General features: G+C 32.6%; 1 protein-coding gene and 1 long non-coding RNA gene across 2 annotated transcripts in view; one reads left to right on the top strand and one right to left on the bottom strand.

The window, feature by feature from the left end:
* Nucleotides 1-20,228, bottom strand: part of LOC127709706 (integrator complex subunit 10-like) — a 318,221-nt gene that overhangs the window by 32,647 nt on the left and 265,346 nt on the right. The window lies entirely within an intron of this gene.
* LOC127709780 (uncharacterized) overlaps nucleotides 2,244-20,228 on the top strand; it is a 40,374-nt gene continuing 22,389 nt past the window's right edge. Inside the window, exon 1 of the long non-coding RNA XR_007985762.1 lies at nucleotides 2,244-2,356. This is a non-coding gene — a long non-coding RNA (uncharacterized LOC127709780). The remainder of the gene's footprint in view (nucleotides 2,357-20,228) is intronic.

Genomic DNA, 20,228 nt, shown 5'->3' with positions numbered 1-20,228 from the left:
ATTAGGGGCAAAAAACAAGCATTTTGCTAGTTTCCAGACAATAACTTGTGTTTAAGTGTATGGATCTCTCTAAAATTGTACTACAAGGTTCCATAACATAAAGGGAAGGCTGGGATTGAGTTTGGGGGTAATTACTCCAAAAGGGGGGTAGGGGTTCAAAAAGTTTGGGGATTTTTTTTTCCAAATTTTGTAGGGGGGTTCATTTTTTTTCTTCAAAATTTTTAAAATTTCAAATTTTTGAAATCTTCAATTGCATATTATTGAGCAATAGCAAGAAATCTTCAATTGCCCAATAGCAAAGTATTGTACAATAGCACAATATTGGGCAAAAGCAAGAAATCTTCAATTGCACAGTATTTCGCAATAGCACAGTATTGCACAATAGCACAGTATTGCGCAATAGCAAGAAATCTTTAATTGCACAGTAATGTGCAATAGCACAGTATAGTGCAATATCACAGTATTGCGCAAAAGCAAGAAATCTTCAATTGCACAGTATAGCTCAATAGCACAGTATTGCGCAATAGCAAGAAATCTTCAAGTGCACAGTATTGCGCAATAGCAAGAAATCTTCAATTGCACAGTATTGCGCAATAGCAAAAAGTCTTCAATTGCACAATATTGCGCAACAACACAGTATTGCACAATAGCAAGAAATCTTCAATTGCACAGTATTGGGCAATAGCAAAGTATTGCACAATAGAGTTTGATTTTGGACCCTTCAAAATAATATGAACTAATTTTAAAACAGGGCCCAAAATAAAAATCTAAATGCACAATAGGATTCAGCAAATCATACAGCCGCAATAATTCAGTTGTTGATGAAATCAAACAAAGTTTAACTTTGGACCCTTTTGACCTCAATGTAGACCAATTTAAAAATATGGCCCAATATTCAAAAAAGTTATACAAGGTTAGAACCCCAAAAATTAAAGACTTAATTAATCCCATCGAAATTGGTTAAAACATTTGTATTTGTATTGCAATAATCAAAAATTTCTGACATACAGCGCGACATGCGAAAACCCCCCTTTTTTTTACAAAAAACTCAATATCGCTAAAATAAAATTTTGAATCAAAACCAAAAAGTATACAGATCTTTAGATTAATATAACTAAGAAGTGTGTAAAATTTTAAGCAATAATCATTAATCGTTTTTGAGATACGGCGCGACATGTGAAAAACCCCTCCCCCTTTTTTTTTTTTTACAAAATACTCAATAACTCAAAAATAAAATTTTGAATCATCACCAAAAAGTATATAGATCTTAAGATTAATATAACTAAGAAGTGTGTAAAGTTTTGAGCAATAATCATAATGTTTTTGAGATACGGCGTGACATGCGAAAAAAAAAAAAAACACACACCTGTTTTAGTTAATAAGTCCCGTAACTCAAAAAGTTTTAATCTTATTTTCACCAAAAAGTATACAGATCGTTTGACAATCATAAGAAACAACTATATTAAGTTTCATCAAATTTGGATATGTCGTTCTAAAGTTACGGTGCGACATGTTTATGCCGAACAGACAGACGGACAGACGACATTTGTATACCATAATACGTTCCGTCAAAATTTTGACGGGCGTATAAAAATTTGATCACAATCCAAATTCAGACAGTATCAAGACTGAATATTGTGTCAAAACTTGACCCAACTGTTCAGGGTATGACCTCTGCGGTCGTATCAGGCTGTGCTCAGCGAAGCATTTTATCTATATTGGGAATTTGAGTGCTAATAGGTCCGTGAGAAAATATTAATAAATCCCTGAATGGGTACCACATCTTTTAAACTAAAGGCTCTAAAGAGCCTGTGTTGCTCACCTAGGTCTATGTGCATCTTCGTCAATGGACACTCCTCAAATATAGACTAGAATATTATTCATGAAATAAATCTCTTTTTTTGTTGAACTTGTATTGCTGATCATTTGTGTACAGTTTCTCTCTATCTTCTATATTTTTTTACCAAAACACAAAAATAGGTTAAAAAAAATCACCATTTAAGGGCAATCACTCCTATAAGAAGACAACTGACAAATTCATCGACATCTATGATGACCTTTTTGCAGATCGTGTCTTGCATTTTTGCTTTTTAAAGTTTCTATCTATCGGTTATACCGGTAGTTTTCAATATAAAGCAATAATGCGAAACTATTTGTAAAAGTTGTCATATAAGTGTACCAACTCACATAAAGAGTTGACCAACAATTTTTTCAGAAATATCAACTTATTTGTAGATCTTGCCTTGTGGATCATTTTTGGTCTATAAAATTATCTCCATCTATCAATTTCAGAATAATAGGTGAGAACACCTTAAATAAAATGCTCCGCTGGGCGCAGCTTGATACGACCGCAGAGGTCGAACCCTGAACAGATGGGGCAAGTATGGACACAACATTCAAGCTTGATACAGCACTGAATTTGGATTGTGATTAAATATTTGACACAGCATAGGTTTCTGACACAGAATGAATGTGGTCTAAGAACTTAAAAATTTTTAATTTACCTATTCAAACTATAGCATTATTATTTGCTTTTATATATATATCATAAATAACCAATTTAAAATGGAAAATTTTAAAGAAAAAAAAAATCCCCCCCCAAATTTTTTGAACCCCCTTATGATTCATCACCCCCAAACTCAATCCCATCCTTTCCTTTGTGGTATGGTACCTTGCAGTTTAATTTCAGAGAGATCCATACACTTGAACACAAGTTATTGTCTGAAAACTAGAAAAATGCTTGTTTTTTTGGCCCCTTTTTGGCCCAAAATTCCTAAACGTTTAAGGCAATTACCCCCAAACTCAGACCCAGCTTTCCCTTTGTGATATGGAACCTTGTAGTACAATTTCATAAAGATCCATACACTTACACACAAGTTATTGTTCTGAAACTAGAAAAAAATGCTTGTTTTTTGCCCCTTTTGGCCCTAATTCCTGAAATTTTGAGGCAATTACCCCCAAAATCAATCTCATCCTTCCCTTTGTGGTATGGTACCTTGCAGTACAATTTCAGAGAGATCCATACACTTGAACACAAGTTATTGTCTGGAAACTAGAAAAATACTTATTTTTGGCCCCTCATTCCTAAACCTTTTGGGCAATTACCCCCAAACTCGATTCCAGCTTTCCCTTTGTGATATGGAACCTTGTAGTACAATTTCAGAAAGATCCGTACCCTTACACACAAGTTATTGTCATGAAACTAGAAAAATGCTTGTTTTTTGCCCCTTTTTTGGCCCCTAATTCTTACAATTTTGAGGCAATTACCCCCAAAATCAATCCCAGCATTCCCTTTGTGATATGGAACCTTGTGGTACAATGTCAGAGAGATCCATACACTTACACACAAGTTATTGTCCAGAAACTACAAAAATGCTTATTTTTGGCCCCTTTTTCCTTAACTGTTGGTACCATAACCCCCAAAATCAATCATTACCTGCCTTTTGTGGTATTGAACCTTATGGTACAATTTCATAGAGATCCATTCACTTAAACTAAAGTTAGAGTGCGAAAACCAATGTGTCTTCGAACGACGACGACGACGCCAACGTCATACCAATATACGACCGCAAAATTTTTTCGCAGTGGTATAAAAATAGGGGGACAAAATCGTCATATAAGGAGTCAACTGGTGATTTCTGCAATATTGACTTATTTGTAAATCTTGTCTTACTAATCATTTTTGCCCTTTAAAGTTTCTATCTATCTATTATAGTTTTCGAGATAATAGGCAAAAACGCAAAAATAAATTGTAAATAAAAGAACAGAGTTCCAATTCCCCAGCTCTGCACATATTTTATCTGTTCCGTCCAAGGACAATTACTTAAAAAAAATTTTTTTGTTCTTTAAAACTTTTTAAAATGATCTTACTAGAGAGTTGAAAACAAAGACTTGAGAGCAATTTCCGATATATTTAATATTTCCATCGGCACTTATTTTTGAAATTGTCTGACACATTGCTGTTATAAACCTTTGATATGAATTTGATAAAAATTTGGCAAAAATTGTATATGCTAGAGCACTTACAATGCAATTATCCATTTAATCAATGTGTACAAGGGTCATAACTCTTTTAAAAATAACTGATCACCATTGATTTTCGAACTCCTTTAAAACATTGTTGATATAAACCTATGATATAAGTTTCATAAAAATCTGGCAAGAATTATACACATGATAGCGCTAAAGATGCAATTTTCCAAATTATTAATGTTTCCAAGGGGCATAACTCTTTTAAAAATAATTGATCAGCAGTGATTTTGGAACTCGTCCAAGACATGGCTAATATAAACCTATGATATAAATTTCATAAAAATCTGGCAAGAATTGTACAAATAAGAGCGCTAATGATGCAATTTTCCATATAATTAATGTTTCCAAGGGGCATAACTCGTTTAAAAATAATTAATCAGCACTGATTTTTCGAACTCGTCCAAGACATTGCTAATATAAACCTATGATATTAGTTTCATAAAAATCTAACTAGAATTCAACAAATGAGAGCGCTAACGATGCAATTTTCCATATAATTGTGGTTTCCAAGGGGCATAACTCTTTTAAAAAAAATTAGTTGGCACTGATTTTCGAACTCGTACAAGACATTGCTGATATAAACCTATGATATAAGTTTCATAAAAATCTGGCAGGAATTGTATAAATGAGAGCACTAACGGTGCAATTTTCCATATAATTAATGTTTCCAAGGGGCATAACTCTTTTAAAAATAATTGATGTGCACTGATTTCCAAACTCGTCCAAGACATTGCTGATATAAATCCAAGATATAAGTTTCATAAAATTCTGGCAAGAATTGTACACGTGAGAGCACTAACAAGACCGGATGGATTTATTTGTAGATTTTTTTCTAGCTGATTATTTTTGCTATATAAAGTTTTTCCCATCTATTGTAATTTTTAAGATAATAAACAATAAAATGCTTCCCTGAGCGCAGCCTGATACGACCGCAGAGGTCGAACCCTGAACAGTTGGGGCAAATTTGGATATAATATTCAAGCTTGATACTGTCTGAATTTTGATTGTGATCAAATTTTTGACATAATATAGGTTTCTGACACAAAATAAATGTGGTAAAAGATCTTACAAATCTATTTCGCAATACTGTGCAATTGAAGATTACTTCTTGAAACTTTTACAAAATTTGAAATTTGAAATTTTTTGAAAAAATATGAATTCCTTAAAAAAATTGGAACCCCCTCCCCCCCCCCCCCCGACTTTTGGAATCCCCCCTTTGAGCAATTACCCTAAGACTCGATCCAATTCGTTCCTTTGTAGTATGGAACCTTGTAGTACAATTTCAGAGAGATTCATACACATCTAACACAAGTTATTGTTTGGAAACTATAATAATGTATGTTTTTGGCCCTTTTTTGGCTCTTAATTCCTATATGTTTGAGGCAATGACCCCCAAACTCAATCCCAGCCTTCCCTTTGTGCTATGGAACCTTATGGTACAATATCAGAGAGATCCATACACTTACACACAAGTTATTGTCCGGAAACTACAAAAATTGTTGTTTTTGGCCCCTTTTAGGCCCTTAATTCCTAAACTGTTTGCCCCATAACCCCTTATATGAATCCCAACCTTCTACTTGTGGTATTAAACATTGTTGTACAATTTCAGAGCAATCGAAATACTTATAAACAAGTTAGTATCCTGAAACTAGAAAAATGTTTGTTTTGGGCCCCTTTTGGGCCCCTAATTCCTAAACGGTTAGAACCATCATCCCCAAAATCAATCCCAACTTTCCTTTCGTGGTATTGAACCTTCTCAAAAAACTTCATAGAGATCCATTCACTTAAACTAAAGTTATTGTCCGGAAACCAATGTGCCTTGGGACAACGACGCAGACGACGTAGACAACCCAGACATCATACGATTATACGATCCCAAAAAATTTTTTGCAGTCGTATAAAAATAAAACTAGAGGCTCTAAAGAGCCTGTGTTGCTTACCTGCATCTTCAACAATGGTCTTTTTTTGAGTAAAATACATCATTAAACAGGAATAACTCTAGAATAAATTTAGAATTTTAATTATAAGGAATGACTGTAATATTTTTTTCTGTCAATGAACATAAAAAATTGTGGTGCACACTGAATAACCCGTGTAGCACCACATTTTTGAGGTTATTTCGAATAGACAGAAAAAAAATATTACAGTCATTCCTTATAATTAAATTCTAAATTCCATTTTTTAAGGAGTAAATCATGAAAAAAACGTTGATGACATCACGGTCACATGACAAAATTATGTCTATGAGCTGATAGACAAAAAACTTTCAGCCAATCAGAAGACGTGTTACATCCAAAATTAAATAATTAAGAGTTAACTGATAATTTTATTTATGTTGACATATTTGTAGATCTTATCCTGTTAATCATTTTTTCTTCCTTTTAAAAGTTTATATTTATCTATTGCAGTTTTCAAAATAATACGCAAATAAAATGCTCCGCTGGGGCGCAGCTTGATACGACCGCAGAGGTCGAACCACGAACAGTTGGGGCAAGTATGGACACAACATTCAAGCTTGATACAGCACTGACTTTGGATTGTAATTAAATACTGTAAATTCAGAAATTATTGCGATGTTTTTATTATTGCGAAAAATGCGACAGGGTTATAATCGCAATAATTTAAACTCGCATTTTGACATTTTTTATATGAATTAAACAGGATTTTTCTCAATATCGCATAAAATAAAATCGCATTTTATTCTAAAATGACAAAATCGCAATAATAAATGCACGCAATAATTTCTGAATTTACAGTATTTGACACAGCATAGGTTTCTGACACAGAATGAATGTGGTCTAAGAACTTAAAATTTTTTTAAAAACCTATTCAAACCATATCATTATTATTTGCTTTTATATATAAATCAGAAATAACCAATTTAAAATGGAATATTTTAAAGAAAAAAAATGAAAAAAAATCCCCCCAAAATTTTTTGAACCCCCTTATGATTCATCATCCCCAAACTAAATCCCAGCCTTCCCTTTGTGGTATGGTACGTTGCAGTACAATTTCAGAGAGATCCATACACTTGAACACAAGTTATTGTCTGGAAACTAGAAAAATGCTTGTTTTTTGGCCCCTTTTTGGCCCCAAATTCCTAAACGTTTAGGGCAATTACCCCCAAACTCAAACCCAGCTTTCCCTTTGTGATATGGAACCTTGCAGTACAATTTCATAAAGATCCATACACTTACACACAAGTTATTGTCCTGAAACTAGAAAAACGCTTGTTTTTTTGCCCTTTTATGGCCCCTAATTCCTAAAATGTTGAGGGAATTACCCCCAAAATCAATCCCAGCCTTCCCTTTGTGGTATGGTACCTTGCAGTACAATTTCAGAGAGATCCATACACTTGAACACAAGTTATTGTCTGGAAATTAGAAAAATGCTTATTTTTGGCCCCTTTTTGGCCCCTTATTCCTAAACAATTTTGGGCAATTACCCCCAAACTCAATTCCAGCTTTCCCTTTGTGATATGGAACCTTGTAGTACAATTTCATACAGATCCATACACTTACACACAAAATATTGTCATGAAACTAGAAAAATGCTTGTTTTTTGCCCCTTTTTGGCCCCTAATTCCTAAAATTTGGAGGCAATTACCCCAAAATCAATCCCAGCATTCCCTTTGTGATATGGAACCTTGTGATACAGTGTCAGAGAGATCCATACACTTACACTACAAGTTATTGTCATGAAACTAGAAAAATGCTTGTTTTTTGCCCCTTTTTTTGCCCCTAATTCCTAAAATTTGGAGGCAATTACCCCCAAAATCAATCCCAGCATTCCCTTTGTGATATGGAACCTTGTGGTACAATGTCAGAGAGATCCATACACTTAAACACAAGTTATATCTGGAAGTTACAAAAATGCCTATTTTTGGCCCCTTTTTGGACCCTAATTCCTTAACTGTTGGTACCATAACCCCCCAAAATAATCCCCACCTTCCTTATGGTAAAATTTTATAGAGATCCATTCACTTAAACTAAAGTTAGAGTGCGAAAACCAATGTGTGTTTGGACGACGACGCCAACGTCATACCAATATACGACCGCAAAATTTTTTTGCGGTCGTATAAAAATGCAAAAAAAAAATAAATGGGGAATATATCCATGGGACACAGATGATGCCCCCTCTTGCATATGTTATAAAGGGACATAACTCAAGAACAGTAAAAGTGACGCTACCCAAATTTGTACTTGATCAGGATTTTGTGGTAATTAGCATTGTGTATACGTTTCATAACATTTAGTTGAGGCAAACTTAAGTTAGAGAACCGAAACAAAATATCCAGCAACTTTTCCATTTGTAAAGGGGCATAACTTTAGAACGATAAAAGTGATGCCACCAAAGTTCAAACTTGATCTGTGTTTTGTGGTAATAAAGCATTGTGTATAAGTTTCATAACATTTGGTTGAGGCAAACTAAAATTAGAGAACGGAAACATAAAATTCAGCAATTTTTGAATTTGTAAAGGGGCATGACTCAAGAACGGTAAAAGTGACGCCACCAAAATTCAAACTTGATCTGTGTTTTGTGGTAATAAGCATTGTGTATAAGTTTCATAACATTTGATTGAGGCAAACTAAAGTTAAAGAACGGAAACCAAGTTCGGGACGTAAGGACGTACAGACGGACAAGGGTAAAACTTAATAAAATTATCAGTAAAGGGCATAACCTCCAATAACGAGTCGACTAAAGATTTCAGCCATTATGGCTTGTTTGTATATCTTGTCTTGCTGATCATTTGTGCTATTCAAAGATTCTATTTATCTATTATAGTTTTCAAGATCATAATAGGCAAACATGGGGAAAAAAGGAGATAAATCGTCATTCAAGGGCAATAACTCTAATCAGGAGTCTTCTGACAATTTTCGTTATGTTAACTTATTTGTAAATCTTGTCTTCTGATCATTTTTGCTGTTTAAAGTTTCTGTTTATTTGATATGATTATTGAGATAATAGGCAAACATTTTTTAAGGGCAATAACTCCGATCCTATAAGAAGTCATCTGACCGTTTTTACTGCAACAAACAATAGGTAGAGTTCAACATTCTGAACATTTTTGCCCCTGTTAGATTTTCTCTTTTTATAGCGGTTTTCAAAATAATAGGCAAAACTTGCATTTCACTCCTATGTTCTTTTTTTAGCAATTTATCTTGGTTGGCAGGCAGGGTCTTGGACACATTTTTTAAACGAAGAACCGATATGATGATTGTGGCCAAGTTTGGTTAAATTTAGCCTAGTAGTTTCAGAGGAGAAGATTTTTGTAAAAGTTAACGGACGGAGACGACAACAACAACGGACGTCAGACAATGGATGCCAAGTGATGAAAAAAGCTCCCTTGCCCTTTTGGCCAGGTGAGCTAAAAATGATAAAATTTGTCAATTAAGGGCAATAACTTCTTTAAGAGGTAATCTGACAGTTTTGACTTATATGGGCGATAGGTAGAGCTCACCATTTTGAACATTTCTGCCCCTATCAGATTTTCTCTATTTATAGCAGTTTTAAAAATGATAGACAAAACTTGCATTTTCCATATGTTCTAATTTTAGCCATGTCGGCCATCTTGGTTGGCAGGCAGTATCATGGGAAACATATTTTAAACAAGGTTCCCCAATAATAGTTGTGGCTAAGTTTGGGTAAATTTGGCCCTTTAGTTTCAGAGGAGAAGATTTTTATTAAAGTAAATAGACGACGGACGCTAAGTGATGATTGATTGGTGTTTAATGCCACTTTCAGCACTATTGTCGTATTTTGTGGTGGTCAGTTTTTATTGGTGGAGGAAGCCTCTGTGCCTTCAGAGAATCATGGAAGTTTGGTAGGAAAACTGACAAACTTAGGCAATTAAGATTACTTAGACCACTCTGCCACAGAGGCCCCGCCAAGTGACGAGAAAAGCTAACTGGCCCTTTTGGGCAGGTGAGCTAAAGAAATTGGAAAAACTCGTTGTTTAAGGGCAATAACTACTATAAGAAGTCATCAGACAGTTTTGTTGTCAATAGACATTATGTAGATCTCATCATTCTGAACATTTTTGCCACTGTCAGATTTTCTGTATCTATAGCGGTTTAGAAAGATAAAGACAAAAATTGCAATTTACCCCTATGTTCTATTTTTAGCCATGTCTGCCATGTTTGTCAGCAGGCAGGGTCATCAGACACATATTAAAAACAAGATACCCCATTGATGATTGTGGCAAAGTTTGGTTACCTTTGGCCCAGTAGTTTCAGAGGAGATGATCTTTGTAAAAGTTAACAAATGATGACGAAGATGGATGATGACAGACAAGGGACACCAAGTGATGGCAAAAGTTCAAACTGGCCCTTTTCTTCAGCTAAACAAATTTGTCAATAATTCCTACAAGAAGTTGTCTGACAGTTTTGATGTAAATAGAAAGAATCTTATCATTCTGAACATGTTTGGAGCTGTCAGATTTCTTTTATTTATAGTGGTTGTCAAGATAATAGACAAACTTGCATTTTACCCCTATATTCTATATTTAGCTATGTTGGTAGGCAGGAAAGGTCATCAGACACATTTTTTAAACTAGATACTCCAATGATGATTATGGCTAAGTTTAGTTAAATTTGGCCCAGTAGTTTAAGAGGAGATGATCTTTGTAAAAGTTTATAACTCACGACGAAACGAGTCAAATGATGGCAAACAATCACATTAGCCCCATGGGCCAGGTGAGCTAAAAATGGCTTAGTGCTGATATTGTAACGTTTATGGGTCGTGTAAAAACCCTTTCTATTTTTATTAATATTTCCTTAGAATAGGGAAAACTTTCGTACTGGTAAGTTGTACTCTAATCTATTTTATTCATTTTCAATGTTTGACTTAGATATTTATTTCTTTGCAATTGATTAATGTTTTGGTATTTAGAGTCAAACATTTCTAAATTCACAGTTTATGTTTCTGTTCCAAATAATAGAAAGAATTGTACACTAGCTAGACATTTTATGAGTAATAGGTTTACAAATAGATGAGGTACATTTTGATAGCGAAATTAAAGAAGATGGTTAATCCAAGAGAGATATTTTAGAGTTATGGTCATCAATCTTCAGAATTGTTTGAGCCTTACTTTGGAATTTAAAGTTTAAAGTTTTTTAAGGTCTACTGATTGTTGAGTTTCAGACATTGCTCAGGTTGGATCAGGATTAAAACAGGAATTGATTAATTGAAAAAATTTTTATTTACTGGACTGACCTTGGTCCCAGACCAGTTGCATAGAATTAAGAGGTTGATGTCCCACTCAAACAAAGTAAGTAGGAACCAGTTGGTTTTTTTTTATATATTAGAAGTCAGAATGTGTGACGTCATTAACTTGGTTAATTGAAGATATTTTTTTAAGAAGGACCAGTGTACAGTTCTTGATATTAAGTAATATCATTATTCAAATTTTTCAAAAAAGATAGATATGTTTTATATACTTGAATGGCTTTTACTTGAAGTTTTACTGTAAAACTAGAGGCTCTCAAGTGCTTGTGTCGCTCACCTGTATCTACTGTGTTTTTGGAAATCATGTAAAATAAGGTTAAAATCATAATAAATAGTATTAGATACCCTAATAATGATTGAGGCCAAGTTTGGTTTAACATGTTTGATTTTGGCCAGGTAGTTAAATTAAAAGCAGGTCATCCTATTTTAGTCTTACAATAGTTACTGAAGACCCCTTATCATTATTTAAATTAGTTTTCAAGTTGTGACAATTTGAAATGTTTTTTTTTACAATTTTCCCTTAGACTTCTATAGTAATCCCCTTTGTTCTATGTTTAGCCATGACGATCATGTTGGTTAGATGACAGGGTCATCAGATACATTTTTCAAATCAAGATACCCTATTGAAAATGATGGCTAAGTTTAATTCTATTTGGCACAGTAGATTAAGTGGAGAAGATTTTTGTAAAAGATTACAAAAATTTACGAAAAATTGACTATAAAGGGCAATAAAATGCTTCGCTGAGCGCAGCCTGATACGACCACAGAGATCCAACCCTGAACAGTTGGGGCAAGTTTGGACACAATATTCAAGCTTGATACTGTCTGAATTTGGATTGTGATCAAATTTTTGACATAATATAGGTTTCTGACACAAAATAAATGAGGTCAAAGATCTTAAAAATTTGAGATGGGTCATTTAATTTACCTAGAAATGGTCTGATATCCAAAATCTAAAACCATGGTTAGATTCAACATATAAAAAAACACCAATAATTCAATTTTAGTTGAAATCAAACAAAGTTTGATTTTGGACCCTTCAAACCTATATATGAACTAATTTAAAAACAAGGCCCAAAATAAAAATCTAAATTCACAATAAGATTCACCAAATCATACAATCGCAATAATTCAGTTTTTGATGAAATCAAACAAAGTTTAATTTTGGACCCTTTTGACCTCAATGCAGACCAATTTAAAAATGGGGCCCAATATCCCAAAAAATTATACAAGGTTTAAACCCCCAAAAATTAAGACTTAATTAATCCCATCGAAATTGGTTAAATCATTTGTATTTGTTTTCAATTGAAGATTTCTTGCTATTGCGCAATACTGTGCAATTGAAAATTTTTTGCTATTGCGCAATACTGTGATATTGCACAATGCTGTGCTATTGCGCAATACTGTGCAATTGAAGATTTCTTGCTATTGTGCAATGCTGTGCAATTGAAGATTTCTTGCTATTGCGCAATACTGTGATATTGCATAATACTGTGCTATTGCACAATACTGTGCAATTGAAGATTTCTTGCTTTTGCCCAATCCTGTGCTATTGTACAATACTGTGCTATTGCGCAATACTGTGCAATTGAAGATTTCTTGCTATTGCGCAATACTGTGCAATTAAAGATTTCAAAAATTTGAAATTTCAAAAATTTTGAAGAAAAAAATGAACCCCCCAAAAAAATTGGAAAACAAAATCCCCCCAAACTTTTTGAACCACCCCCCCGCTTTTTAGAGTAATTAACCCCAAACTCAATCCCAAACTTCCCTTCATGCTATGGAACCTTGTAGTACAATTTTAGAGAGATCCATACACTTAAACACAAGTTATTGTCGGGAAACTAGAAAAATTATTTGTAGATCGTACTTCGCTGAACATTATTGCTGTTTACAGTTTATCTCTATCTATAATAATATTCAAGATAATAACCAAAAACTGCAAAATTTCTTTAAAATTACCAATTCAGGGACAGCCACCCAACAATGGATTGTCTGATTCGTCTAAAAATTTCAGGGCAGACAGATCTAAACCTGATGAACATTTTAACCGATGTCAGATTTGCTCTAAATGCTTTAGTTTCAGAGATATAAGCCAAACACTCCATTTTACCCCTATGTTCTATTTTTAGCCATGTCGGCCATGTTGGATGGCAGGCGGGGTCATCGGACACATTTATTCAACTAGATACCCTAATGATGAGTATGGCCAAGTGTGGTAAAATTTGTATCAGTAGTTTCAGAGGAGAAGATTTTTGTAAAAGATTACAAAAATTTACGAAATATTGTTTTAAAAAATTGACTATAAAGGGCAATAACTCCTTAAGGAGTCAATTGACAATTTTGGTCATGTTGACTTATTTGTAGATCTTACTTTGCTGAACATTATTGCTAGTTACAGTTTATCTCTATCTATAATAATATTCAAGATAATAACCAAAAAATGCAAAATTCCCTTAAAATTACCAATTCAGGGGCAGCAACACAACAATGGGTTGTCTGATTCGTCTGAAAATTTCAGGGCGGACATGTCAGCCATCTTGATTGGCAGGCGGGGTCATCGGACAAATTTTTAAAATTACATACCCCAATGATGATGGTGGCCAAATTTGGTTAACTTTGGCCAAGTAGTTTCAGAGGAGGAGATTTTTGTAAAAGTTAACGTCGACGGATGACGGACGACGACGGATGCCAAGTGATGAGAAAAGCTCTCTTGGCCCTTTGGGCCAGGTGAGCTAAAAATGTGTGCATAGATTTTCCTATAAAAGAAATGCTTTATGTTATTAAAATCTCCAGAAAAGTACTGCTATTGAATTATTGTCTTCTTGTACTCTAATTCGCCAACTGCTTTTCTCTATGCAGTGACTTTAACCATGACGGAAATTTGGTACCAAAACAGCGCAAGGGCAAGAGAAAAAACTGTATTAGAATTAAAGGTAAACAAATGTGGAATGAAGTTAGTATTAACCAATTGTGAAAGAAAAATTTTAATACAACTGTTAGGACCAAATTCAATTAACAAATGGAACCGAATGGAAAACATAAAAAACAAATACATTCGATCTATCATAACACTTATTTTTCATGGGCTTAATAATTCTTTGTTGATTGTTTATCAAAAGAAAACAATATGTAAACTTTGACACCAAAATAAGAAAGATTATTTGCACGTAAAATTTTTCGTTCAACACTCAGAATGAAATATTTTTTCTCAAAAATATGTAATGGATTCGTAAGATATGTAAACAAAATGTGCACATAGGATTTAGTTTAATATATATGCATGCATTGGTTCAATAATTTCAAAGACATTAAAATTACCAGAAACTCATTTCATATGATAAGTAATCGGTCATGTCTAAATTTCTAGTGTGTGAATTTTCTTATTTTAAACAAACTTATAGCCCTATGGCCAAACACTTTCATTTTACTAGGTTAATTTATTATGGGTTTTTTTCACTGCAAATGCATCGCCTAGTTTTATCTTATAAGGTGTGGTTCTAAAATGAGTTGAACATTCACGGTTTAAGATTTCATAAGGAGATACCATGATGTTTGTGTTTTATTGTCTTGGTCTATTCCAATATGAAATTCTTTTATTGATCTTGTTTATTTGTTTTAGAAATAAATCTTTTATCATGAAACGGTTTTATTTCTAAAACGTTTTGGCATCATCAAGTCTTTCGAACATGTCTTATAGGTCCGTTTCGAAATACAAAAGTTCTAAATTTTCCAATTAGAATTGAAATAATTCTATCATGCCATGCTCTATGCTCATTTTAACACGGGTAGGCATTATATTTGCCAGTATCTTTGCACAGAGCATAAGCCATAGAATTATTTTAATTCTAATAGGAAAATTTGGAACTTTTGTATTTCGAAACGAACCTATAAGACAAGTTCGAAAGGCAGCCATTTTGATTTGATGATGCCAAAACAATTTAGAAATAAACCGTTTCACGATAAACAAGAGGCTGTCAGAGTGACAGCAAACCGGATTTTCCTGCAGAGGTCGAACCCTGAACAGTCGAGCAAGTAAGGACACTGCATTTAAACTTAAAACTGCTCTGAATTTGGATTGTGATTGAATATTTGACACAGCATAGGTTTGTGACACAAAATGAATGTGGTCAAAGAACTGAAATATTTGAAATTGGACATTTACCTATTATGGTCCAATATCCAAAATCTAAGTACATTGTCAGAATCAGCATATCAAAGAACCCCAAGAATTTAATTTTTGAGGAAATCAAACAACAGTTTAATTTAGGACCCTTTGGACCACAATGTGGACCAATTTGATAAAGGAGCCAACAATCCAAAATCTCTCAATAATGGTTAGATTCAGCATTTCAAGGAACCACATAAATTCAATTTTTGTGAATCAAACAAAGTTTAATTTTGGACCCTGATTTGGACCAACTTGAAAACTGGGCCCAAAAATCTAATATTTAAATACAGGTTTAGATTCAGCATTTGAAAGAACCCTATATATATTTAATGTAAGTTGAAATGAAACACAATTTAATTTTATCCATATATTTTCTGTGCAAAGGGAAATTACTCAAACTGGATAAATATATATGATTATAATCAATAAACCAGTGATGACTAAGTTCTATAAAATTAGATATGATGTAATTTTTCAAATTATAATCAATAATATAATAACAACAACCAGTGATGACTAAGTTCTCTAAAATTAGATATGATTTAACACTCAAACATTGTTAAAATCAACATATCAAAGAACCCAAGAATTCAATTGTTGATTAAACAAAAGTTTAATTTAGGATCCTTTGTACCTCGATGTGGTATTATCTAACTAATAATGAAAATAAATACAGGTTTAGATTCAGCATTTGAAAGAACCCTATATATATTCAATTTATGTTGAAATCAAACACGTTTTAATTTTTGACCCCGATTTGGACCAACTTGAAAACTGGGCCCAAAATCAGAAATCTAAATATATGTTTATTAATAGACACTATAAGCCTAGTTTTGAAAGGAGTTCACCTTATCAAAAAAAATATATATAGCATTCAGAAAATTAGTTTTTACAGAATAACAAACAAACTTACCTCAAAATTCTTCAAACAATTTACCAAAGAAAAGAAAAAAAAGTCAAAAATTTTATTAATCATTAATACAATGTCTTTTAAAAATTTATAAATCTTATCTGTAATTATCTTCAATTTGACAAAATGTCTAATAATGAACAGTAATTTTCTAACTATAATTACTCCTATATAGCTTTTAATCATCAACACTTAGAAAACAGATAATTTTCAAATAAATCTGTCACTCCAATTATAATAGTGAGATAAGACATTAATCATATGATTAGTAAACTGATAACAGGACATATAAACAGGTAAAAATTATCTTTAAAGGCTTAGTCTAATCAAACTTTATGTATATAATTAACAATTTCCGCTGTATATCTCCAAATCTATAACCGATTTTTACTTCGAAAATCCGGTTAAAAATTCGTAAGGGTTCCGCGGAACCCAGTGTCTCGCCTACTTTTGCTGTTAGTCGCAGGCTCAACAAAAGTGGGGGAAATATATTAATAATAAAGTTATTAAAATTTTTAAAAACTTTCACCACATAGTGAATGGAATGTTAAGTCCATTTATACGTAAAAAACTGAAAAACAGAAATAAATATTTTACAAAATTTTCTCCTGGATACAATCTTTATATCATAAACAAGCTTCTGTCCAAATTTGGTAAAAATTCCTGGAGAGTTTAAGAAAGTTATTAAAATTTTAAAAACTTTAACAACAGAGTGAATGTAATGTTTTCTGGCAGAAAAACTAAGTCCATTTATATGTAAAATACGAATTTTTTTAATTTTTTTTAACAAATTTACTTCTATATACTATCTTATGATCATAAACAAGCTTCTGTCCAAATTTGGTACAAATCCAGGATTGTTTAAGAAAGTTATTAAAATTTTAAAAACTTTAACCACAGAGTGAATGTAATGTTTCCTGGCAGAAAAACTAAGTCCATTTATAAGTAAAATTCGGAAAAACTGTAATTTTTTTTTTATTAAATTTACTTCTGGATACTATCTTATGATCATAAACAAGCCTCTGTCCAAGTTTGGTAGAAATCCAGGATAGTTTAAGAAAGTTATTAAAATTTCAAAAACTTTAACCACAGAGTGAATATTTGTGGACGCCGCCGACAACGACAACGACGACGACGACGCCGACACCGACGCCGACGGAATGTAGGATCGCTATGTCTCGCTTTTTCGACAAAAGACGAAGGCTCGACAAAAATGAACAGATACATGTTAAATTACTTTAAGAACGATAGTATTTAATTTCCTAGCAAAACAAACGCAAATGTCCATTTTTAACCGGATTTTCGAAGGAAATATCAGTTATTAAAATGGGGATGCACGGCGCGCGGCTTGGCGGGCTGACAGGCGGCTGCATGAGTGTCAGCACAATAACATGAAAAAACTTTAACAATTTTTTTTTTCAAATTTAAATATGTTGTTTCCTGGGACTTAATGAAGGTCTAGTTCAATTTTCAAGATTTTAGTATATCTCCTTTGTGAGTTATCGCCACTTTTAATATCCAAAAGTGGAATTTTTAAATATTTTACTCTTGTTATCATGCTATGATTTGTCTTATCTCACAATGAAAATTGGAGTGACAGATTTATTTGAAAATTATCTATTTCCTAAGATGTAATGATTATAAGCTATATCATTAGACATTTTGAAGATTATTACATTATTAATTATTATATATTTAATGTTAGAGTACTATGTTAAACCATAGTTCTGTTCAATTATTATTTTCATTATTAATAAGATCTTGGAAATATATTCGCATACAATAATCATTGGAGTGACAGATTTATTTGAAAATTTTCTGTTTTCTGATAAGATCTGTAGGACTGTATATATAAAGTTTGAAACTTACTAGTAGGACTGTATACATGAAGTTTGGAATTTACTGTTCATTATTAGACATTTTGTAGATAATTAAGTGTCCCTTAATCATATATATTCTTACCACTACCCCCCTTCAATTTGATAATGTGCTTTTATCTTGTAAGTGGTCGAGATCCCTACTCCTAAACCATATATATTCTTGTATGTTACAATAAAACAAATCAAATGAAATAAAAGGTGAGTCCCCTGGGGTCACCACCACCCCGTTCTGTTTGAGAACTTGTAAATGGTAGAGATCCCCACCCCTAAACCATATATATTCTTGCATGGGACAATAAAACAAATCAAATGAAATATAGGGGAAGTCCATTGTGGTAACCCCCAACTCCTTCTGTTTGAGAAATTGTAAACGGTTGAGATCCCCACCCCTAAACCATATATATTTCTGTAAGGGACAATTAAACAAATCAAATGAAATTTAGGGGAAGTCCACGAGGGTAAACCCCACCCCCTTTTTTTTGAAAACTTGTAAACGGTTGAGATCCCCACCCCTAAACCATATATAATCTTTTATGGGACAATAAAACAAATCAAATGAAATAAACGGTGAGTCCCCTGAAAACTTGTAAACAGTCAAGATCTCCACCCTGAAACCATTTTTCTTCTTGTATATTACAATAAAACAAATCAAATGAAATAAAAGTCGAGTCCCCTGGGGTCTTTTTTGTGATTGAGTTATTTTTCTTTGAACAGAAATTGTTAATCATATGCATAAAGTTTGATTACACTAAGCCTTTATAGATAATTTTCACCTGTTTATATGTCCTGTAATCAGTTTACTAAACATATGGTTAATGTCTTATCTTGAGTGACAGATTTATTTGAAAATTTTCTGTTTTCTAAGTGTTGATGATTAAAAGCTATATAGTAGTAAATATAGTTAGAAATTTACTGTTCATTATTAGACATTCTGAAGATAATTACAGATAAGTTTTATAGATTTTTAAAAGACATTGTATTAATGATAAATAAAATTTTCGATTTTTTTTCTTTACTTTGGTAAATTGTAAATTGTTTTTTATTCTGTAAAAACTAATTTTCTGAATACTATATATATTTTTTTGATTAGGTGAACTCCTTTTAAAACTTAGCTTAGATTGTCTATTAATAAACATATATTTAGATTTCTGGTTTTGGGCCCAGTTTTCATGTTGGTCCAAATCAGGGTCCAAAATTAAACTGTGATTGATTTCAACATAAATTGAATATATAAAGGGTTCTTTGAAATGCTGAATCTAAACCTGTATTTATTTTCATTATTAGTTAGATAATACCACATTGAGGTACAAAGGGTCCTAAATTAAACTTTTGTTTAATCAACAATTGAATTCTTGGGTTCTTTGATATACTGATTTTAACAATGTTTGAGTATTAAATCATATCTAATTTAAGAGAACTTAGTCATCACTGGTTGTTGTTATTATATTATTGATTATAATTTGAAAAATTACATCATATCTAATTTTATAGAACTTAGTCATCACTTTATTCATTATAATCATATCTATTTATCAAGTTTGAGTTATTTCCCTTTGCACAGAAAATATATGGATAAAATTAAATTGTGTTTCATTTCAACTTAAATTAAATATATATATAGGGTTCTTTCAAATGCTGAATCTAAACCTGTAGTTCAATTTTAGATTTTTGGGCCCAGTTTTCAAGTTGGTCCAAATCAGGGTCCAAAATAAAACTTTGTTTGATTCACAAAAAATGAATTAATGTGGTTCCTTGAAATGCTCAATCTTACCATGTATTGAGAGCTTTTGGATTGTGAGCTCCTTTATCAAATTGGTCCACATTGTGGTCCAAAGGGTCCTAAATTAAACTTTTGTTTGATTTCATTGAAAAATGAATTTTTGGAGTTCTTTGATATGCTGATTCTGACAATGTACTTAGACTTTGGATATTAGATCATAGTAGGTTATTAAATAAATGTCCAATTTCAAATATTTCAGTTCTTTGACCACATTCATTTTGTGTCACA

This window comes from Mytilus californianus, unplaced genomic scaffold (assembly GCF_021869535.1).
Source record: "Mytilus californianus isolate M0D057914Y unplaced genomic scaffold, xbMytCali1.0.p SCAF_7, whole genome shotgun sequence".
NCBI classification, from domain to species: Eukaryota; Metazoa; Mollusca; class Bivalvia; order Mytilida; family Mytilidae; genus Mytilus; species Mytilus californianus.
The sequence above is the reverse complement of the archived record's forward strand: the minus strand, read 5'-3'. Positions and strand labels throughout refer to the sequence as shown.